General features: G+C 34.5%; 1 non-coding gene across 1 annotated transcript; it reads left to right on the forward strand.

The window, feature by feature from the left end:
• Positions 1 to 8,044: 8,044 nt before the first annotated feature.
• Positions 8,045 to 8,151, forward strand: LOC139895073 (small nucleolar RNA R71). The gene has a single exon (XR_011775542.1). It is a non-coding gene; the product is annotated as a small nucleolar RNA R71 (small nucleolar RNA).
• Positions 8,152 to 8,508: the final 357 nt, after the last annotated feature.

Genomic DNA, 8,508 nt, shown 5'->3' on the forward strand with positions numbered 1-8,508 from the left:
GCTTCTAGGATCCCGAATACACTTTAGGTAGAATAAATCATGTAAGGTAATTTTTTCTTTATTGTGACCTCTCTGTGTAATTGAGTTAGCCAAAAATCTATGAATAATACGAAGCTCGGCTCTGTCAATATGTGTATAGGAGTGTCCTCCTGCTCGTGTAAAAACATCAAAATGTGACATACGCCTCCAAATGGCGTCAGCGTCAAAGTTACTATCTACCCTTTCACCATAATGAATCAAATTTGTACAATCGGGTAATAGCAACTCACCAGGAGTATATATCTGTAAGGCCCTGGCCATGTCCAGCATGGACATTCTGTACATCCTACCGCCAAGGATAAACCTAAGAAATCTTCTATCGTCTATTCTAACTATATTTGTATCAAGTGATACAGTACTCATCAACTCAACACACCATTCCTTATATACAGGTCTACGAATGGTGAAAAGACGTTCCCAATCTGTAAAAGAAGAACTGCCATACCTTTGTACTAAAAGCTGTCTAACACGGTCAGCTAGATGGACCGTTTCCAAAGGGGCCCAATCGATTACCCTTGGCACCTCTACATTTTTTGTTACCAATTTGAATTTGTTCCTTTGATATGTCTCGTAATCTCTCCATCTCCTATCAAATCTTAGATTAGGATGCAGAGTGTGCTCAGGAATCGTTGGGAATTCTACTGGCGGCCTCATTGGGAATACTATGAATTCATCAACAAACTGTACCGGATCATAATAAGGTATGTGCTGATCAGGCTGTTGTTGTGGTTCTTGTTGTGGTTCTTGTTCGTGTTGCATTTCTGGTTCTGGTTCTGGTTCTGGTGCTGGTGTTGGTCGTCTAGATGATGATGCTCCTGAACCTCCAATATCGGCTTTCTGCAAAACACATTAAACACAAAATTTGTGCATCCAAATATGCATTAGTGTTAGCAAAATAACAACTTAAAACAATCACTATAACATGTTAAATCAAAATTAAACTTTATACACATTTTCACAATTTTTCACAATTCTACACTTTTCAAATAAGCACATATGAAAATGTATACAAAGTTCATAAGCTTTTAACTTAAATAACATGTCAAAATAGTCATTACTAATAATTAAACAAGTCTCAAATGGCAATTACATCAAATTAATCAAGTTCATGAATTTTGGACTTAAAAAGTCCACTTTAATCTCCAAAAATCATGTTTAGGATCAATGTTTGGATCATTTAACTATTTAAACATGTTACACTACTCAATTTAGCAATAATTCATGACAAAAATCGGCCATAACCTGTTTATATCAAAAAGCCCCAAATTACTCAAGAACACAAACCCTAGATTTCTAAAAATTTTGAAGTTTTTGGCTTCAAATCATGTTAAATAGCATCAATCTAGGTTATACATGCATAAAATACTAACAATTTAACACTAATTACACTAGAAATTAACAAAATTGCATTAGGTAAAAAATTGGTAATTATCACAAAAACTAGGAATTTATAGAGTTTAGGGGTGTAATTTTTACCATTTTGCTAAAGAATGAGAATCTATGCATGATTAGAGCAAGAAAAATGACGAATTACGGTGGGAAATTGCGAATTTTAGAGGTGATTTTGGGGTTGTTCGTATATGTGTGTGTGTTTTTTGTGCAGAACAGCGAGCTGTTCTTTTTATCAAACTGGCCTGGAATCCAGCCTCATGCGATCGCATGAGGTTGAAGAGTAAACCCCATGCTATCGCATGGGGTTCCGGGTACAGTACTTTCAGGTTTTTTTTTTTTTTATAAAACCTTATTCTTAATAAAACATAAAATTAATAAAATTTTAAAAATTTGTTTCTTTTTAGGATGAGGGCGTTTCGGATCGATGTCCTAGTCTGTCCCTCGACAAAATTTTTAAAATTTGTCAAATCAAAGCGCGATTTAAAAGTAAAGATTTTTGGATTTTTTAATATTTTTGGCATACTTTAATTCAATATGATTAAAAATAATGATAATAAAAGTTCTCGTCCCTCCCCCGGGTAAAGCAATTTCGGTTCAACGACCTAGTCTTCAACTCACGACGAATTTTAAAAATCATATTTTTAACTTAGCGAAATAAAGTAAATTTTTGTTTTTAAATTCACACCAAACTTAAATTTAAAATGCATAAAATTAAAAATTCATATTAAACTTAATTAAAAATTCATATTATAAATTTACACCAAACTTATATTATATTTTTATTTTTATACATACAAACTTATATTAAAAAGATTAATTTTTCAAATATTTACAAACTTAAATATATTGATTTTACAAAGTTCAAAATATTAATTTAATATTTATATATTAATTTTAAAAACATGGTAAAAATAAAATTAAAAATCTTTTTGGTCTTTTATCCCACTTTAATCAATCAAATATTATCAAAAATATGCGTCCCTCTTTTCGGTAAAGTAATTTCGGTTCCATGACCTAATTTAACTCATGACGAATTTTTGAAATATTTTGGGTTGATTGATTAAAGATATTTATACATTAAGAATAAACGTTAAATTTCGCAGTGATGTAATAAATTTTTGTATGATATCAATAATTTCGGTAGCCAAACCTAATTTTATTCAATACCAATTTAATACTTTATAGCGAACAAATTAGCGTTTATTATCAAAAGATTAAAAATAAAAATAAAAAATAAAAACTGTACATACTTACCTGTGAGATAGTATTCTTAGTGATACGATCTATCCCATTCATAAGATAGTCGGTTTAATTGATTTTCCATGGCTACATAGGTGTAACCTCGAGCATTCAGTGTTTTTTCTTCTAAACATATGAACGGTCCGTCTCTGCATAAAGTAACAAATTCGGTGTTTGAATAGGTTTGATTATTTGAACATTTTCCTCCATGTGACCATTTTCCGCATTTGTGACATCTTTCAAGGTGTCGTGCTCTTCTTTTCGCTGCGGATTTTGATTTTCCTTTACCAAATTGTAACTTATTATCTTCGCATCTGGATTCTTTTCTTACTCCGTCCAATCTTTCTCTGATTACTGATACTATTTCACTCGGAAGTGTGTCATTATTACGTTTAGTGATCAAAGCGTGTAGCATTAGACCATGGTTTAGTTCACAGGCAGTCTTCATTTCCTAAAAAAAATAAAAATTCAGAATGGGGGGAGAAGACTAGTTCTTTAGGGTCTGCTAGGGAAAGACCATTCGGGTTCCATTTTCGAGAACTACACGAAAACAGACAATCTAACTCTAACAGAAATACATAAAATCCTTAAAAGACTTGATTCTCCCCACACTTAGTTAGCTGTGGTATCGAAATTGTGATTAACTTCATTGTCGACTTCCATCGGACTATCTATGTAATGTTTAACTCTGTGACCATTAACCTTAAATTCAATCCCATTTGAATTTATTAATTCTATCGTTCCGTATGGGAAAACTCTTTTGACTATGAATGGTCCAGACCATCTCGATTTCAATTTTCCAGAAAATAGCTTGAATCGTGAATTGAAAAGAAGAACTCTGTCTCCTTCTTTGAATTCTTTTGAACTTCTGATTCTTTTATCATGCCATTTCTTCGTTCTTTCCTTATAGATTAACGAATTTTCGTATGCTTCATGTCTTAATTCGTTTAATTGATTTAACCGTAGACGTCCAGCTTCATGTAAATCAAGATTACATGTCTTCAAAGCCTAAAATGCTTTGTGTTCAATTTCTACTGGAAGATGGCATGCTTTTCCATAAACGAGTCTAAAAGGTGTGGTTCCAATTGGAGTTTTGTAGCCTGTTCTAAAAGCCCAGAGTGCATCCTCCAATTTAATGGACCATTCCTTCGGATTTGATCCTACGGTTTTCTCTAGAATACGTTTTAAAGCTCGGTTGGTATTTTCAACTTGTCCACTTGTTTGTGGATGATATGCGGTGGAGATTTTATGAGTTACTCCATATCTTTTGAGAACTTTCTCAAGTTGATTATTACAGAAATGAGTACCCCGATCACTTTTTAAAGCTTTCGGTGTTCCAAACCTTGCAAAAAGACGTTTTAAAAAGTTGACTACAACTCGTGCATCGTTAGTTGGGAGAGCTTGTGCTTCCGCCCATTTAGATACATAATCAATGGCTACGAGAATGTAGAGATTATTATGAGATTTTGGAAATGGACCCATAAAGTCAATACCCCAAATGTCAAATACTTCGCATACTTGAATGACATTTTGTGGCATTTTATCACGTTGACTTATTTTTTCGGCCCTTTGACAAGCATCACAGGATTTGCAAAGAAGGTGTGCGTCTTTGTAAATTGTAGGCCAATAGAATCCAGCATCATAAACTTTTCTTGCTGTTAGTTGAGGCCCATAGTGCCCTCCTGTTGGTCCTGTGTGACAATGGTTTAAAATTTTACTAGCTTCATCTCAAAATACACATCGGCGTATTATTCCATCGGGATCTTCCCATAAATAGTGTTTTATATCACTGAAGAATTTCTTTCGTTTTTGGTACGATAATCCTTTTTCAAGGAATCCACATACTAAGTAGTTTGCATAGTCTGCAAACCATGGAATTTCATTATAATCTATCTTCAATAGATATTCATCAGGAAAGTTGTCTTGTATGGCCGATTCATTTAGTACTTCTAATTCGGGATTTTCAAGACGAGAAAGATGATCAGCGGCGAGATTTTCTGCTCCTCTTTTATCTCGGATTTCAATATCGAACTCTTGTAAGAGTAAGATCCAACGAATTAATCTTGGTTTGGCATCTTGTTTCGAAAATAGGTATCTAAGAGCAGAATGGTCGGTATAGACCACCGTTTTTGCTAGAACGAGATATGAACGAAATTTGTCAAAAGCAAAGACAATAGCAAGGAGTTCTTTTTCAGTAGTTGTATAGTTCGTTTGTGCTCCTTGTAACGTCTTACTAGCATAATATATAGGTTAAAATCGTTTTTCAATCCTTTGTCCTAAAACGGCTCCCATTGCAAAATCACTTGCATCGCACATAAGTTCAAATGGTAGATTCCAATTTGGTGTTATCATGATCGGCGCATTAGTGAGTTTTTCTTTAAGTATATTAAAATATTTGATGCATTCATCTGAAAAGATGAATGGAGCATCCTTTTCTAGGAGTTTATTCATAGGAGTGGCAATTTTAGAAAAATCTTTTATGAAACGTCGATAAAAACCGGCATGCCCTAGAAAACTCCTAACTCCTCTAACATTGGTGGGATGTGGAAGTTTAGCAATTACATCTACTTTAGCTCTATCCACTTCAATTCTTTCCTTTGAAATTTTATGACCAAGAACGATGCCTTCTTTAACCATGAAATGGCATTTCTCCCAATTAAGAACTAGATTTGATTGTTCGCATCTAATAAGCATTCGTTCCAGATTAACTAGATATGTTTAAAATGTATCACCGAAGACTGAAAAGTCATCCATGAAAACTTCCATGCATTCTTCTATCATGTCGTGAAAAATCGCCATCATGCACCTTTGAAAGGTTGCAGGGGCGTTGCAAAGTCCAAATGGCATGCGTTTGTAAGAAAAAGTACCATAAGGGCACGTGAAAGAGGTTTTCTCTTTGTCCTCGGGTGCTATTGGAATTTGAAAATATCCGGAAAAACCATCTAGAAAACAATAGTAACTGTTTCCGGCTAACCTTTCCAACATTTGATCAATAAAAGGTAAAGGAAAGTGATCTTTTCTGGTGGCGTCATTCAATTTTCTATAATCAATACATACACGCCATCCTGTTACAGTCCTAGTAGGAATAAGCTCCTTTTTCTCATTTGTAATGACAGTCATGCCACCCTTCTTAGGTACGCATTGAACTGGGCTTACCCATGGACTATCAAAGATTGGATAAATTAAACCTTCATCTAGCAGTTTAATAATTTCTTTCTTAACAACATCTTGCATATTAAGATTTAGTCTTCGTTGGAGTTGCACATACGTTTTATGACCTTCTTCCATAAGGATTTTATGTGTGCAATACGAAGGACTTATTCCTTTTATATCATGAATCTTCCATACAATTGCTGGTTTATGAGCTTTCAACACAGAAATGAGTTGTGATTTTTCATTTTCAGTAAGAGAAGACGATATTATTACAGGTAATTCAGATTCACCATGTAAATAAGCGTATTCCAAATGGTTTGGAAGTGGCTTTAACACTAATGTCGGAGGTTCTTCTATCGATGATTTATATCGATATCTGTCTTCTTCTTTTAGCATTTTAATTTCTTCTATTGTTGGTTCATATCCATTAGCTATTAGTGTAGCTAACATTTTAGCTTCATCAATTGGTTCATTACCTTCTCCTAAAGAACATTCTCCTGTTCCTTGTAATTCTGGAAATTCTTCTAACAATTCTGCATGTGAATCTATAGTTTGAATATAATAACATGTATCATCTGCAGATTGCGGTTGTTGCATTGCTCTATCAACTGAAAAGGTAACACTCTAGTCCTCTATACTTAGGGTCAATTTCTTACCGAACACGTCTATCATTGCTTTAGCCGTGTTTAAGAATGGTCTTCCTAATATGAGAGGAACTTGAGAATCTTCTTCCATGTCTAGAACAACAAAATCTACTGGAAATACTAAAGTACCAACTTTAACTAGCATGTTCTCCATTATCCCTCTAGGATATTTTATTGATCGATCGGCTAGTTGTATGCTTATTCTTGTTGGTTTCAATTCTCCAAGGTCTAGTATTGCATATAGTGAATACGACATTAAATTTATACTAGCACCTAAGTCTGCCAATGCTTCTATTGAACTAAGACTACCCAGAAAACATGGAATTGTGAAACTTCCTGGATCAGATAGTTTTTCTGGTATCTTATTCAACAGCACTGCTGAACAATTAGCATTCATAGTAACAGCCGAGAGTTCTTCCATTTTCTTTCTATTTGAGATTAGATCTTTCAGAAATTTAGCATATCTAGGCATTCCTGAAATCACATCAATGAAAGGAAGATTTACATTTATCTGTTTAAACATATCCAAGAATTTGGATTGCTCGGCTTCAAGTTTCTCTTTTTTCATTTTACTCGGGTAAGGAAGTGGTGGTTGGTATGGTTTAACATAAGGTTTAGCCTTAACTGTGTTATCTTCATTAACCTTTTCAACTACCGGTTCTTTTTCCTTATCTTGATCAGGTTGTGGTTCTTGTGGAGTAGGAATAGCTTCATCAGAAGTTATAGGTATTTCAGGTTGTTTAAGTGTTGTACCACTTCTTGTGGTAATAGCTTTAGCTGTTTCATTCCGGGGGTTAGCATTTGTATCACTAGGTAAACTTCCCGGTTTTCTTTCACCTATTAACCTTGCTAGGTTACTTACTTCTTGTTCCAGATTTTGAATAGAAGCTTGTTGATTTCTAAATGCTTGAGCATTTTGTTCATTCGTTTGTTTCTGAGATGTGAAAAACTGCGTTTGAGTTTCAACTAGCTTTGTCATCATATCTTCTAAATTCGGCTTTTTATCATCGGTTTATGGTGGTTTGTTTTGAAAATTAGGTCTTTGCTGGTTGTAAGTATTGTTGGATACTTGTTGATTACTAGGACCTTGTTAGTTGTTGTATGGAATATTTCGGTTATAATTCTGGTTTTGATTGTAAATCGGTCTTGGCGGTTGATAATTATTCTGATAATTATTTCCAGGCCTTTGGTTTAGATATGAAACATTCTCTCTTTGTTCCATTGTTAATTCAATACTGAGACAATCTTTTGTCAAATGTGGTCCTCCACACTGCTCACAACTAATTCGTATTGAGTGGATATCTTTAGTCATCTTTTCCATTCGTCTCTCGACATCATCTATCTTTGCGGAAATGGAATCTAAGTCATGGCTAGAATCGGCTCTAGCTGCTTTAGATGATCTAACGATATCTTTTTCTTGGTGCCACTCATGTGAGTGGGAAGCAGTGTTATCAATAATTTTGTAAGCATCAGTTTCGGTTTTCTTCATAATAGAACCACCAGCTGCTATATCTATGTCTTTTCTTGTAGTGATGTCGCATCCTTGGTAGAATATTTGTACTATTTGACAGGTGTCTAAACCATGTTGCGGACATCCTCTTAATAACTTTTCAAATCTTGTCCACGCCTCATATAGAGTTTCATTTGCTTTATGTGTGAACGTAACAATTTCTCCTTGAAGTCTTACGGCTTTAGATGTCGGAAAGAATTGTTTAAGAAATTTTTCAACTAAAACGTCCCATGTATCAATCGCCCTTTCAGGTAACGATTCCAACCAATCTTTGGCTTCTCCCTTTAAAGTCCAGGGAAATAACATGAGATATATCTGTTCATCTTCCACTTCTCGGATTTTAAATAGAGTGCAGATCCTATTAAAGGTACGAAGATGTTCATTTGGATCTTCCTTCGGCGCACCACTAAATTGGCATTGATTAGTCACCATATGTAGAATTTGTCCTTTGATTTCATAATCTGGCGCATTAATGCCTGGATGAGTAATTGCGTGACCTTGGCCAGTGCGTTTAGCTCTCATTCGGTCTTC

Source organism: Rutidosis leptorrhynchoides, chromosome 2 (genome assembly GCF_046630445.1).
Source record: "Rutidosis leptorrhynchoides isolate AG116_Rl617_1_P2 chromosome 2, CSIRO_AGI_Rlap_v1, whole genome shotgun sequence".
Taxonomy (NCBI): Eukaryota; Viridiplantae; Streptophyta; class Magnoliopsida; order Asterales; family Asteraceae; genus Rutidosis; species Rutidosis leptorrhynchoides.